This window comes from Crocuta crocuta, unplaced genomic scaffold, assembly GCF_008692635.1.
Source record: "Crocuta crocuta isolate KB4526 unplaced genomic scaffold, BGI_CrCroc_1.0 scaffold279, whole genome shotgun sequence".
In the NCBI taxonomy this organism is placed as follows: Eukaryota; Metazoa; Chordata; class Mammalia; order Carnivora; family Hyaenidae; genus Crocuta; species Crocuta crocuta.
This window is the reverse complement of record NW_027551570.1, coordinates 1368359-1384864: the sequence shown is the minus strand read 5'-3', so window position 1 is coordinate 1384864 and position 16506 is coordinate 1368359. Positions and strand designations below refer to the sequence as shown.

The 16506-nt window shown below is 36.1% G+C and overlaps 1 long non-coding RNA gene across 1 annotated transcript; it reads left to right on the top strand.

The window, feature by feature from the left end:
- The first annotated feature begins 1912 nt into the window (after positions 1 to 1912).
- Positions 1913 to 15193, top strand: LOC144220566 (uncharacterized). The gene is made up of 3 exons (XR_013331782.1): positions 1913 to 2002; positions 10798 to 10862; positions 14964 to 15193. It is a non-coding gene; the product is annotated as an uncharacterized LOC144220566 (long non-coding RNA).
- Positions 15194 to 16506: the final 1313 nt, after the last annotated feature.

Below are 16506 nucleotides of genomic sequence, written 5' to 3'. Positions count from 1 at the left end.
GAGGGATAACTTCCCTTCATTTAATGTAGACCAAATAATCTAGGTAACTAGGTGCTGCAGAAGAATCGAAGCAATTGCTTAGAAACCAAAAGAGCAAAACACTTTTCTCACTATCCCAGGTACCCTGATCATGGCTCCACAGCTTGGATGCTGGAGGAAGCTAATGGGGAAGAGTAGAACTGGCAAACAGGAGGTTGAGTAGGGAATATTCTTGGGAGGAAAGAGAAGCGAGCAGGTTTGGACAGAGGGAGAAATTGGACTACAACGCAGGCTCAATGTCTCAACGGAGACATTAGCTAATGCCACAGCAAGTTCTGAGCAACAGTGACCCCTGGGTGTCGTGCTGAGTTAGGGCAAGGGAAAAGCCCATGCCCATTGTTGTATATAGACTANCTGACTGTCATGAGGTGGTATCTCAGTGTGGTTTTGATTTGTATTTGAAGGCAGCTTTCTTTAATAAGTAACCCCACACACACACATCAGGGTGTTGGCTAGAGCTTTCTATTCACAGTTTTCTGAGCAACTGGGACAATAAGTACTTCATTCCTGAAGGGCACATTACACATCCACCACATTGCTGAGTAAACGGTTTCTCTCTGGGAAATTAAATCTTGAGCTAATAACACAAGAGAAGACAAAATGGTTAAAATTCATTCATCCTAGTGACAAATGGCTCGATCTAGCTCACAAAAATAATTTTCAGCACAAGGAGTCAGACACATCAGAGTACCCATTTTATAATTCCATTGTCCTGATATTTAAAAACAATTGGCAAAATTAACGTACGGGTGTTAGAAGTCAAAGTAATGTTTTCTTGGTTGTGTTTTTATTTTTTAATTTGGTAGAATTTTTAACATTTTTGTTAATTCTTGTTATTTATTACAAATGGCTTTAGCACAAAGACTGTATACCTAATTTTATGTGTGTATTTAATGAAGAGAATATAAAAACATATTTTATATTTACATGTAATCTTTAATACTTATATATTTATAAAGTTAGTCAAAATTAGGGTTCCACAAGAATTTTTATTTAAGGAGAGTCCATCAGTTTTTCAAACTTTAAAAAATCTGTTTCATAGAAATTCAGTTAGGTGGGAGCCAGTATTTGGGCAGACAGTTATAAGCAGCTAGGAAAATAGAAGCTAGATTACTTTGATTGAAAGGCAAAATATGGAATTAGACCCAAGACAAACACTGGCAAAGACAAGATTAAATGCTAGAAACTGGAACTTAAAGACACAGAGCTGTCACATGAGGTTTGCGGATTATTTTTCACAGAATAATAAGAAAATAAGAAAATAAGAAAACTACCATATATTGAGCCTTTCCAAGGGTCGGACATCCTGGCCCATGCATTCGAAAATGCATCTTAAAATACTATCTAAAATTTTCAGAATAAAGAAGCTGGTATTTTCATCAGAAGTTTTACTGAAGCAGGCATTGAGGCTCAAAGTGGTTAAAGTGACAGAAAAAAGTGTTTCAGCCAGGATTCAATCCACGTCTGTTCCAAAGAAAGATTCTCCTCTTTATATTATCTAATAGTAAACTGAAACTGATTTGAGATTCACACATACACACATGCATTATATGTATATGCGACAATAACAAAGGTTTTTAGCCACAAACAGCTGTGACACAAGCCATAAGGAATAGACAGCCTCAAATAAAAGATAGTCTAAGAGAAGTCATTCAGTTCTGAGGCATTCTGCTCAAGCATTGTACATACTTTGGTTTCATTTTTCCTCATTTCAATCAGCAGAGGAATTTACTTGGAAGCAAAAACCTTGGTTTCTTAACTATTATTACCCACCTGAAGTCATCGTTTCTGTTTATTACATCATAATCATCTCTACTTGCTACCAATTGTACATTCCCAAAGAGGAAATTATGATTCCAAGAGAAGACAATGGAGCAGGAACAGATGTGCTACTAAAAGAGAGACATCCTATTATCCTGAAAATGTCCTCCATAATGAAAAGCAAGGGAAAAGAGATCAGAAGGTATTGTCATATTTCAAAATAGAGTCTGTTTTAGCAGCAGGATTACATTTAAATAGAAAAATCTGCTGAAGTTTCGATGTACCATTCATAGCACTTTACGCTTGACACTTTATATACTACAGAAAGTGGAAAATTTTTTGAAAAATACATATCCCTCGTCTGCATTGTTGGTAAATCTTTTACGATAGTCTTTGCAACATTTTCCTCTGTTCTGATTTTCTCTAGTCACAGCAAGTTGGCCAGTGTGACACTTTCATGTGGCTCCAATTCCATGATTCCCTAAACTTCTCTTAGATTGTGCCATCTGCTTCAGAGGTCTTCATAAAATATATGTGTTCTTGACTCTGGGGAAGGAGATAGTGACAGAACGGGAAACCATGTAATGATTCACAGTTTTTAAAAATGTATGTTTGGTAACACCAATTCATTTATAAATCATACGTTATTCACTTAATATGTGTCCGATATTTGATAGGCTAAGGCTACAGAAATTAAATATTTGTTACATAAACTTAAAGCAGCCACAGCAGAGTGAAAGAGATGAGCTAATGGATAATCACAGAACTGTGATCAATGCTATGACAGAGATATTCACTCTATCCATTGAAAGTTCCTTGTAAATGCAGAGCCACAGATCAGACCAATGGAAGGAGACCAAAAATGAGTGAAAACGATGTTTGCAAAGATACAGCAGTAAAACCAAGCATGGTCCATTAGGGACAGGGACAGATAGTAATACATATGTGTTGAGAAGAGTGTCAGCTATGGAAGAGACAGGTGAGGTTGGCAGCATGGACCAGGCAAGGCCAAATGAACTTTTTAATTAGTATTAAGGGTGCAGAACTTTGTCTTATCTGAGAATCATTCTGAGAAAATTCCTAAACTAAACCTGCTCCCCCTGGGAACCCTGTGAAGACCAATCTGTTTTCTTCCCAGGAGCTGCCCTTTTAGCTCCCTTTGGACGTCCTGGGTTTGGAGTACTTTGTGCTTGCTGTTTCTGTGGAAATAGAAACATTTTTTTTTCTGTCATTTCCTTTCCATTTCTCCTTGCTCCTCCACTCCTTTCCCACAGGCCTACTGAGTTATCTTTTTTATTAATTTTGATTAACTCAAAGTCAACTGATTAGTAACATCATCATACCTACAAAAATCCTTGAGCCCATACACCATCCTATTGACATATTCTGCCCACATTCAGGAAGAAGAATTATATGAGGCATGTACACATGAGCCGGGAAGTTCCAGGGCCATCTTAGAATTCTGTCCACCACATGGGGCATCCAACAGATCCCATCACAGTCTTTTTACATTGTAGATACTCAATATATAGTTGTCCATTGACTGAGGATAAAAAATACCTTTGTCACAAAATTGTATAAATAATATCTTAAAGATGTAGTGATGGTGTCTTCCCCAGGCAAAAGCTTATTTGGTCTTTAACTCTCTTTGGTCTCTCTCCCTTTAACCTTTATAAATTATAATGCCTAGTACTATTTAGCTTTTTCAGCATTGTCTCCAGCTTCTGTCAAACATCAAATTTTTAGTAGTTTGAACAGCCTTGGGTCCTGGAGGTGATGCAGCACAAGCTTGCTTAGGTGTGCAATTTCTTTCATACTTATTTCTTTCAGAACCTGCAGCTGACCTGGTAGGAACTTAGAACATGATTATTCTAAGAAAACATTCTAAAAGATCTCAACTTCTTTAAATAGTCCTCATGGAGAAGAAATTAAGGACTTTAATGATTTCTAGTTGCAAAACAGTTCTTGCTTGAGTCTGGACACTGATAGACAAGTGTTTTTCTTTTCTTCATTTCTTCCCTTTTTTTTTCTTTTGTAGAAACAGACACGTGGAAAAAGCAAGCATATGTGAATTCTAAACAAAGTGTGTGCTGAGTATTCATGTTCAGCTTCTTTATTGGAAACACGCAACACACAAACCTGCAAAGCTTGTCTTTCCTGACTTACAACCGTGAAATAAAAGACATAAGCTGTTTATTATCTGCACTGCTTTACATAAGAAAAATATATGGATACCTTACGGTCTCAGAGAGTTTCAGATACTGTGTAGGGACTTTTCCCTAATGGTCTCTCATAATAAATGTATATAATTAAAGCATAAGCAGATGTAAGTAGCTTATATTCTGTTAAAATCCATGCAAAAGGGCATAGGAAAAGACGACAAAGTTTACTGTACATCTGTTACATATATCTGTAGAAATGTGAATATAAATGGAAAAGCCTAGTTACTTTAACATCAGTTTCCCCAAATTTGGAATCCAGAGCAGTTTCATATGTCCACCTGGTTCGGAGAGGGACAGAGATAAGGTGTAGATACAGGGTTTTAGTTAACTATTTGAATATTTCAAAATGAAATAAATGATGTTGACTGTTCCATGTCCATTAATATATATTTCTTGAAATTGATAATATTTAAATTGCTTGCAATACAAAATTCAATGTTTGCTAACTTATTTTTAATTACGAATTAAACATTAAAAAAATTCCCACACTGAAAATAAAAAACCTTCCAAATATTCACCTCATAAAGAGTCATGAATGAAGAGGTGCTTAAATTATAAAGAATAAGTAAACCAAACCTATTTAATTGCTTCTGTTGATGGAATTAGCACATAATGGGGGAAGGAATATGTTATAAATTTTGAATTTGGATCCTACAAATTTCTTAATACAGGGTTCAAGACATGTTCACTTAAAAGAATTGATGCAAAATGGGCTAAATGTTTTTCTCATGGTTTCACTTGGGCAAACAGCTTAATGCTAAGATTCTTCCATGAGACAAATGGGGTTGTATTTAACAAGGGTGGCATTCTATTGGCAATGATTGGCAATGACCTGGAAGGGAGAGTAAAAGAGATACCCACAGAATGATAATACACTGAAAACTGCTATATTGTAGAGATAAACCAAAAGCATGACCAAGGATGAGAATATGGGTATTCAAGTCAGAGAGAGTATGTTGTTAATGAGTAGGGAATTAGAATTAGGTATTCAGGTCTCAGAGAAGCAGTGCTCAAAAGATGACCACGAAAACCACTCTTTCTCCTTTTGGTTGCCTAGTTTGACCTAGTTTCTCTCCCACAATTCCCTCTCTTCCTGCAAGACTCTTACTTTGTTTTCCATTGGTTTCTGCAAAGAATTATTAAACATTAAGTACACCCCAAACTAGATTGTTCTTTGTAAATAGAAGTACTGATACTTAAACATAGTGTGTATAATACTTGCTTCTTGCTAATATTATTTTCTTCCAATTAATCAGAGTCCTGGGATACTTTTTGATTCATCTACATTCACACACATACACATACACACAATACACACACACAAACACAGAAACATACACATAATCTCAAACATGTGTTTACCTTGAAAATTGAAAGAAGTCACATATTTCTTGTTGTTTGGCAGTATTGTTTTTCATTCCTGTTAAAATCATTGTTATTTTTCTGTCAAGACAGCAAACACTATTTTTTGTACCAAATTCCAACAAGTGAGAAGAAGCAGAGAAGGCAATATTTTGGTGATGTGCTTGGGCTTTTCTGGGAACATAATACATCATGGTAGGGAGTCACAGAAAGCTGATATGTAAGGAAATGCTTATGTTGCTGGATTTGCAGAGTATAATATGATTTTAACTATGAAGCTATAATATGATGAACTATGAAGCTACATGTGGAAAGCGTACAAAAAGAAGCAATAAACAAACCTTGAGAGGGAGGAATGTCTTTGTTAGCAACAAAGCAAGGAATTACACGCTGGTGTTAAAAGAAAAAAAATTTACTCTGAAAATAACAGAAATTGATCTGACCACAATGATAACTTGTCAAGGGAAGAAACTGCAAATTACTTCAATAGTTTCATCCCTAGTGGATTTTTAAACCAGAGTAGATAAGAGACAGCAAAGTATATTAATATGGACAACAATAAGCCGGCAGAAAGATAGAGTGAGAAACCTCTTAGGTCATTTTCATTATTATTCAGCAGTTTTTAAAAATGCATTTGATATCTTAAAAGGTCTTNAATAAGACACCCTGTATCTTGAAAGCAATTTCAACCATTTTCCCAGCAAGTTGAACATTCAGAAATGTCTTATGATGCAAATTAATAGAGTATCCTAAGATTTATGTAGTAGTGAGAAATTACTGATTCCAAAAACATAGGTCTTAGACTTTAATGCTTAAGGCCCTTAAGACCTAATTTCCAAATTACATTCTGTGAGAGCATTTTAACTTCCCACCTCTTGCTGTTCACCAAATAGCAGCATCACCCTTATTTTCTCCCTTACTTATACGCCATGTGTTTGCTGGGCTCCATGCCTTTCTTGGCTCATGTAATTTTCAGCCTGTACACATCCAGCCACACCCTACTCCCAAGCCAAGCATTCTTCAGCACCCTACTGATGACTTCCCTGGGTAAATTTCCAAAGACCTATGTTCAGATCTCTTTTCTAGTGTGTTCAGTTTTGTGTTTTAATTATTTGCACACTTAATTTACTTCCACCATAACAGTGGTTCCCCAGACCTAAACCTTTAGCCCCTTGGAAGGAATGGAACTCTTAAAGGGGACCCGTACATTTATACATGCCTGTATATTTTTTTCAATCAATAGAGTAGTGAAACTATAGCCATTATTATACGAAGAAATGTAAAATACTGAGTCTAACTGGAAACAGCAACTTAACAGTTTGTGGGCCAAATTCAGCCAAATGCCTCTCTTTATAAATACAATTTTATTAGAATAGAGCCACAGCCATTTGCTTATGTGTTGTTTCATGTGTTTTCACACAATAACATCGGAAATGAGTGGTTGCAATAAAGAACAAATGGCTTTCAAAGGCTAACATATTTACTCTTTGATCGTTCACAGGATAATTTTGCCTACCCCTGGTCCAGAATATAATCATCTTGAGGACAGTGGTAGTATAATAGATACATTTCATCACTCCCTGTAGACATCTTAGAGAAAATGTTCAAACTCTGGAGATTGAAACCAGAAATTATTTCACTTTCTCAAAAACATACTCTTCTTCCTTTTTTATTACGATTCCCACTTACAGTTATCAACAAATACTTAGTTGAATTTACAAATAATGGTCTTACTGACTCCTCTCTCCTCACTGTTCATATCTACTAATCATGTCTTATTAATTTTTGTGTTAACTTGATCAAATCATCTGGGTAGCCTCTCCTCAGTCTCAGACCCCCTCTTTCTTCCAGATGTGACACTAGATTGAATGTGCGTCTTTCCATACCTGGTTTCATATTATAAGCACATATTTCTGCATGTACATGGATCCTAAATATGGAGTACTGTTTTAAGAATTTACATATACGATGTCATATTGCACCTACATTCATTCATAGAATGAACTTTTTTTTCTTCATTCAACTGAAATCTTTTTCTGATTCTGACCCTCTACTTCTGCCTCCCTCTTAAAATGGCCCTTGTGATTATGCTGGGCCCACCCAGATAATCCAGGATTACCCTCCACTTCAACACCTTTGACTTAATCACATTGCATGTAAAATAACACGTTCCAGAGATTAGGATGTGGATAGCTTTGAGAGGACATTTTTAGCCTACAACCAGTATACAAATCATCAGATATTAGATAATATCAATTTTCTTTTCCAGCAGTTGTAGCAATTCAAATACCACCACCACCAGCTCATGGTGTTTCCATGTCTTTCTGAATTATCAGTCTCTCTGGAAACTGTAAAATCTAAACCTATCCGTATTGCTTGTAACTTTAAATTTTGTTGTAATTTCAAATATACAGGAAAGTCACACAAATATTTAAGGGAACCTGTATACCCTTAATTTGCATTCACCTATTCTCTATATTTGCCCCATTTGAGACTAAGCATCATATCTCTAAACATTTCAGTGTGAATTTCCTAAGAATAAGGATATTCTCTTATTTAGCCACAGTACAGTTATGGAAAGCAGGAAATTTAAAATTGACTTAGGACTTTCACATAATTCCCAGTCACTATTTAAATTCCATCAATTGTCTCAACGATATCCTTTCTGACTATATTCCCTTGGTTCAGCATCCGATTTAAGGTAATTAATTATATTTATTTGTCATTGTTTATTAGAATAACCTCTCTGGAAAATTTCTTCAGTCTGATATTTTGACATAGTACGAGTCAATTATTGTGTAGAAGGGGATTCAGTTTGGGTCTAATATTTATTCACAGTTTTATTCAGGTTATACACATTTGTGGCAGGAATACCCCAGAAAGGTTCTATCCTTCTTAGCGCATCCTGTCAACATGCTCTTGATTTACCCCAAAACTGGTGATACGTGTGGCTATTTCTTCAAATAGCTTCTTTCAGATTTCTCCACGAAGATGCTATTATTTGTTTCCCTTTGTAGTTAATAGTAATCTGTGGGGTAATACTTTGATACTGTACATATCTTGTTCCTCCTCAAACTCATGCTCACTAATATTAGTATTAATGGATGACTAACTCTATCGTCTATTCTATATTTGTTAATTGGTGTTTTTGTTTTTAAGAAGATGATTTCCTTTCTCCTCGCGTTTATTTATTTCTATCTTTTTGAACTCTTGTATTTTTATTTTATTCCATTAATAGAATTTATTTTTATGTCCTAGGTGTCTTAGATTTGACTACGTGGAGCCCCTGAAAATGGCTCAAGAGAATTTTTAGCATATTTCCATCATTCACTGAGTGATCTCTTATTTTACGGCACAGAAAGCTGTTCCACGCTTATCTTGTGCCTCTGTTTGTTTATTTTCTGTCTATGGTATCTTCTAGGGATGATGAAATGCGATTAGTGAGTTGCTTGCTTTTTGGTCTAGGGGAAAGGAATATGAATATTGAAATGTGATTATGTAATGAAATCTCTTTAAGATGGAGCTAGCAGAGAATGACAGTAATGGTGAGAAGGAAACACTACCATGACTAGTGTTGTGCCTTATCAGTGTTACTGTACTTAGAAAGGACTGTACTTCCTTTACTTCTGTTCTCAGTGATGTCACCTAGGCTCTCATGTAATACTCAGAAACAGAAGGGCTTAGCAGAGCAGTAATTGATATAAACATGTGATAATAGTTGATCAGAAGGTCTTTTGGCACCTTTCCCTTAAAATATGTCATGTAAAATTTTGTGTTCCTAAACTGAAGTAAACTAAGACACTTTCTGTGGAATAATACATATCTTTCTATATGAGTGTAAAATATTGAATATAATTTTAACAATATAATTTTACATTAAATCTCTTAATGTAAAGAGATTTAGCCTTTGTATGTTGTAATATTTAGCCTTTGTATGTTTATGTCTATGTATGTTTTACTTGTAGATTTCTGTGCCCTTAAATTGTGGCATCATTGGGGTGCCTGGGTGGCTTAGTCGGTTAAGCATCCGACTCTTGATTTCAACTCAGGTCATGATCTCATTAATTGTGAGACTGAGCCGCACATTGGGCTCTGTGCTGATAGCACAGAGATAGCTTAGGATTCTCTCTGTCTCTCTACCCTTCCCCTTCTCATGGTCTTTCTCACTCTCAAAACAAACAAACAAACAAATAAATAAATAAATTGTGGTGTCATTATATTCCAGTTGATTGTGTACCACTTCATTAATTTATAAAATACACATGCACACACAAACACACACACATTTATTTGTTGCTATGCTGCAGTCACTATGCTAGACACTAAGTGACAGAGTAGTAGGATAAAAAAGTCCTGAGCAGAAATATTAGTTTCTTATGGCTGGTGTAACAAATTGTCATAAACTGAGGGGGTCACAGTAACACAAAAATATTATATGTCTCTGGAAGTCAGAACTCCACAATAAGTCACGCTGGGCTAAAATCAGATGTCAGCTGTCTTTGTTACAGCTGGAGATTCTAGGGAAGGATCTACTTTCTTACCGTTTCCAGCTTCTAGAAGTCACTTACACTCCTTGGTATGTGGACTCATACTTTGATTTTAAAAGCCAGCAATGCTGAGTGGAGCTCTTATACTGTCATTTGCTCTGGTCTTCTATCTGAAGCCCTGGATTATCAATAATTTTCCTATCTTAACATCAGCTTATTAGCAAGCTTAATTCAATCTGCTACCTTAATTCCCCTTCACAATGTCATAGAACACATTCAGTTTCTAGAGATTAGAACATGGATCTCATTGAGGGAACATTATTTGTCTACCACAGTAGCCAAGACTGGTTAAGATCTCTGCCCTGATGGACATTGTATTTTAATGAGGGGAGAAGTTAACAAATATAGAAACATGTCATACACTTTTAAGAATAGATAAATACTTGAATAGAGCAGTGGAAACAGACTAATGGGGATTGAGAGTTATAAAAAGTAAACTATCTTGTCTCCATTTTATAAACAATAAGACCAAGAAATGAGGCACTCTTCCCAGTGTTAATGTAGCATTCACATCTCTGTCTCCAAGTCTCATGCTCTTTCCATTATTTAGCTCTCTCTCCCCATTTACCCACCCATCAGATTAAGATGGGAATGAATCTACCCACATTACTCCCAGTTCCACCTGCAGGGCCTGGCGTAGTGTCTTGGATGTAACAAAACCTCACTAATTATATATTATTGGTGTTGATATTCTTCTTGGAGATTCTCATCTCCTGTTTTTTATTGCTTCACTGGACCAATAAGACAGTTATTCTGCAGGGAAGTTTTCTTTGAAAATAATTTCTGTGAGAGACAAAGAAATACAAAGATCCATACCCCATGATATTGCCCTCATTTACCTATAGATTTTTTAATGCTTTCTGCAGGTGGTTCACAATCATGAATGAAATATCAGCAAGTGAAGGATGTGCCCTCAAAGAAAACAAACAAGGCAAGTTACTCAAAAGTTGTGACCAAAAAAAGGGGAGTCTGGGTGGCTCAGTTGGTTAAGCATACGACTTCGATTTGGGTGTCATGATCTTGTGGTTGTGGTTGGTGAGTTTGAGCTCCACATTGGGCTATCAGCACAGAGCCTACTTTGGATCCTCTGTCTCTCTCTTTCTGCCCCTCCCCTATGCATTCTCTCTCTGTCTCTTTCTCTGTCTCTCTCAAAAATAAACAAACGTTAAATTAAAAAAAAAAAAAAAAGCTGTGACCAAATGGCCCATATAATCATTAGGTCATTTTTAATAACACGGCATTTCTTTGAAGGAGAGGATAGTGCTCAAGAACCAGATCGCCTAATTGAGGGAGAAATAATTTTCTTCACTCTCTTGATATTGTTTCTAAGTCACACACTGCTTTAAAGAAAAATCTATTGATTTCTTGTTACCTAAAACAATACAAAATCCCTGTCACCACATTAAAGGCCCTTCACAATCTGGATCCAATCTGTCATTCCCGTTTCATTTTCTGCCACCCTGTATTCTGTTGTAGACGACATCATTTTGCATCACAAGTGTTTCCAATTTTCAGGAAGTTCCTTGCATTCCACATTTCCCTAGAGTGTATGTTTCATAAAAGCAAGGACAATGACATGTATTTTCATAGTGTTGGTGCTTACATAGATTAAGGCACATAATAGGATAGACGAACTGTAACTAATAAGCTGAGTAAATAAATGAATTAATATAATTTTGACTTCAATAATTCTGTTCTTCTTAGATCTATAATTGTACTTTTGTCTATTAAAAATATTGAATACTTCCTTTATTTTTAGTGCTGAATTAGCTCAGGCATTTCCTATTTTTTTAGATTCAAGGCATTAGCTTGACTGTGTCTCATGGTGGATGACTTGAAGGAAACTTTGGGGCTATATGTGCCCATCTCCTGATCAACCATTTGCTTTGGTACATTAGGACTTTAATAGAAACTGCCTAATGTGCAGGTAAAGTCAGCAAGAAATGAAATATAGGTCATTACTCAGTAGTATCAATTGAGCAGAGCAGCAAAATGTAAATCACTGAGCAATGGGGATGGTTCATGCCATTTTGCACTTTGGAGTAAGTCCTGTCGCTGAGAGGTCCCAGGGTCCACTTTAGAGAGGTAAGGAGCAAATCTCTTCCCTGTAAGGGTCAACCTAATACCAGCAACCCCATGCTCTAGAAAAGCGAAGTGAAGACATTGAATTTTTCCCCTATGCTCTGGAATTGTCTAGCCCTATCCTTTATGTACATACGTTACAGTATGTGACCTTAAGCTTGTCACTCGGGTCTCCAAACCTCAGCTATTTAATTTATAAAATGAAATTGACATCTATTTGCCCTATTTGGCATGCTTCTTTTAGAACATTAAATAAAATATACAAAAAACTGGGGTAGCAGAACTTCTCATTGCCTCACCCATAACTCTAGCATCTTTCAGTGTCTCTAGCCAGCACCAAACTTCCAGTATCTGAAACTCTGCAAATCCTGGCTTCTTTCTTTTTTCTCCTGAAACCATGGAAAACATCACTATCTCTGTGCTCATGTGTGTGCATACACAGAACAGGGAGAATACTGAGGAACTAGTACCTCCAGGAGCAACCTCTCAACCTTTGGTTCTCCAGAATTAGTATATAAATATTCTAGTTGTGTCATACTTCAGATTGCCTGATTATGATGTCTGTGTTTTATATCAGTTTCCAGAGCCCAAGTAGGATTTAGCTCATATACTGTCAGCTGCCTTAATAGCACACCTTCCACTGGCTGCTTTCCATTCCTTTTATCATGTCTGTACCTGTGTTATCTGAACTGCTCAAGCATACTACTTACAAATGAATCCTGGTTTCAGGGTCTCTAATGAGGAGAACCCAAATAACAGCATACACAGTGTGAAGACTCACCTGAGTGGTGAATGATGATGTTATTATTTTGATAAATTAGAAACATAAAGCTAAAGAACTTCTTGTGTTTGGGGCTTCCCAAGGCACAGAAGGAATGGGTATGTGAATGGATCTGGGCAATAGCCTGAGGCAGGGTTAGAAACAGAGCAAGGCAGTGTCTAGCTGAGCCCAAAGATTCACCTATGGGCACATCATCAGACTTCAGCTCAAAAAAAACCAAAACAAAACAAAACACTTTTGAACTCAGTAATGGTCTCTAGGTTCATAAATACAATTCAAGCAAAGGAAGGCGTGGTAGCAAATTGCATCTCAGACACATTCCGATAGGTGGTAACATCCAGAGCATAGAACTTTAGCCCTAAAAGGGATCTTATCAGCTCACGCCAATTTACCTTTATAACCTATTTTTCTGACAATTCCAACAGATTGATTTTTAAAATGTCCCAGAAAAAAAAGTAAATAATGATAGGACTAGATTATTACCCATAGAGTAAAATAAGAAGTCACGAGTTCATACTGATCAAACAATTGACAGAATGAATAAATGGTAGGTAAGGTATGGTTCTGCCTTAAAGCAGAATTCCGACTAGTAAGTTTAGAATATACGAAATACAATGGTCACCTCAGTCAAGAATTATCTATGGATGCTAGGCAAAAGTATGTTGAGAAATAAGATATTTACATAATCTCAAGGCACCTCCCTACATGATACTTACTAAATATAAAAAGAAAAATAACAATTTGCAGTGTAGAAATCTGGCAGATGTCACCTTTGCTTCACCAGTAATAAGACCTATGGGCATCTTGAGTGTGACATAAGCATGATGTCAGGAGAAGGCACAGCAGAATTTCTGTGGCATTTCTGCCACAAATACCTAAGAAAACATCAGACTAAAGCAAGGGAACACGTTACAAACTAACATGCCAGTACTCTGGAGAAATATCAAGGTTATGAAAGACATGGGTTAATGAAGGATCCTTTCCAGGTTAAAAGAAAATAAGAATCCAGGACAACAAAATGAATCCTCATCTTACATTAGAGCCTAGGTCAGTACAAGAACATTGGTGGCTCAGTTGGCAAAACTGGTCTGTAGATTTAAATATTAATACTGAATCAAGTTTAATTTCTTGATTTTAATTCTTAATTCTAGTTATATTTTGAAGAATCTGGGTAAAAGGTATAGGGATTCTGTGTACTAGTTTTACAATTCTTTTTTTTAATATATGTTTATTTTGAGAGAGAGAGAGAGAGAGAGAGAGAGGAGAGAGTACACATGTATGTGAATGAAAGCTGGGGAGGGGCAGAGAGAGAAGAGAGAGCATCCCAAGCAGGCTCCATGCTGTCAGTGCAGAATCCAATGCAGAGCTTGAACCCACAAACTGTGAGATCATGACTTGAACTGAAATCTAGAGTTGGACACTTAACTGACTGAACCACCCAGGTGCCCCCAATTCTTTTAAAGCCTAAAATTATTTCAAAATTACAAAAAAAAAAAAAGCCTTCTAAAATATTACAGACATATTCACCCAGGGTGCTCTATCTATTAATTAGAAACATGTCAGCCTCAAATCTCAAAACTAAGGACCAATGTTTAGAAATTATATATTATTTAAATTAAACTTTGATATTAAATCAGAAACTTTTTCATAAAAATATTGTTTTGTTGGCATTTGCTTTTTACAAAATACTTGTTTTATAGTAACCCATGTGTGCTAAGGACTCACAAAACCAATGTTTCTATCTCTACCAGTAGGGTATATATCATTGAACGTCTCTGTGTCCATTTCCTCTGAAAAAAAAAAAAAAAAGAGATAACAATCATCTGCCCTCTGAGATCTTGCAAGTAATCATAACAAAGAAAATCAAAGCAATTATAATGAAAACACTCTAAAGCAGCTCTTGCTATCCTCTGTATACCCAGGTTCAATATTCCATTCTGAATTGAATGTGTAAAAAAAATATTTTTCTCTAAAGTGAATTATTCTGAAATATGATTACATTTTCCAACAGGCTTCTTTTTATTGAAACTGGATTTTTTAAAACCCCAAACGTTTTCAGTTCTCAAGAGGCTGCCTTTAATGATATCATCCCCTGATCTGGAGTCTTTCTTATTATTTGTTTAAATGTTATTGTTTGGACTTGAATTGATCGCTTCTGTTCAATTTCAGGGTTAGCATTTGCTGCAACACAGAGTGAATTTTTTCTCCTATTGCCTTCAGGACATTCATTGGAAACATCATGTTGCACTTGATGGAGACTCTCCTGATGGAAAGGTTCACAAAAAAGAACAAATTAATTTTTGGTAACAATCAATGGTACCATCCAACGCATTTTCCCATTTCCTTTACTTTTCATTCTGTTTTTCATTGTGCCCTAGCTTCCTGATTCTCTTCATGGAGAAAATACACTGTAATTTATTTTGAAAGAACTTCTATGGCTGCCTCCTGGTCTTAATTAAAACAGGGACCATAGATTATCTGGAATCCTAATCTAGCTATGAATGCTCAACAATGAACCTCAGAACCACAGTTTAAACCACAGAAAAAAATCAATCAAGAGGACTCTGTCCTGTTACTAAAGAGAAATGGGACCCTCTGGCTCTGAGGAGACAATTCGCTATCCCAGTCAACTTCCTTTTCATTTTTCTTTTTTTTATTTCCTTTTCTTGTCTCTTAAATTATATATTTATGTGTAATCTATAATTTGAACTTTATACACACACACACACACACTAATTTGAGATTTGTTTTCTTTGTTGTGTTGTGTCATTTCCACACAAAAGGTGTATTACAAATCCACTTGGAATGGCTAAATTATTTGTGGGTTTATTGTACAACAACTTTTTCACTGCTCTTTGTCTTATTTAGCACCTCGGGGACTTCCTTTATAGTGCATGGAGATTGTAGAAATAAAACGCAGTGTTACCATGACATTGTTCAGCGTTGAATACATCAGGAGCAACCAAGCTGACATGAAATGGCCAATTTGCCCAGCTCAGTTTGTCAGAGGGTTTTGCATGTTGCAAATTATCTGTTCAACTCAGAAAGAGTGTTTTCTCTCACAAATATGTGTTTGGTATCCCTATGCATTATTAACTATATGCCAAGTATTATTCTTCCAAAATTTTAGCTGCAGGACAATCAAATGACCTATGCTTTTGAAGAGTTTCGGATAAAAGGAAGCAACTTTGAATTTAAAGTATAAAGTCTACCCTCTTTTTTTAATGAATATAATTTATTGTTAAATTGGCTTATATACAACACTCAGTGCTCATCCCAACAAGTGTCTTCCTCAAAGCCCATCACCCATTACCCTCTCCCCAACCCCCCATCCGTCCTTAGTTTGTTCTCTGTGTTTCATAGACTCTTGTGGTTTGCCTCCCTCCCTCTCTGTTTGTATCTATTTTCCTCCCTCCCTTCCCCCACGTCTTCTGTTAAGTTTCTCAAGATTCACATATGACTGAAAACATGATATCTGTCCTTTTCTTACTGACTTATTTCACTCAGCATAATACCTTACAGTTCTATCCATCCACGTTGCTGCAAATGGCATGATTTCATCTTCTTCATTGCCATCTAGTATTCCATTGAATATATAAACCACATCTTCTTGATCCATTCATCAGTTGATGGACATTTAGGCTCTTTCCATAATTTAGCTATTGTTGAAAGTGCTGCTGTAAACATTGGGGTATGCGTGCCCCTACTCATC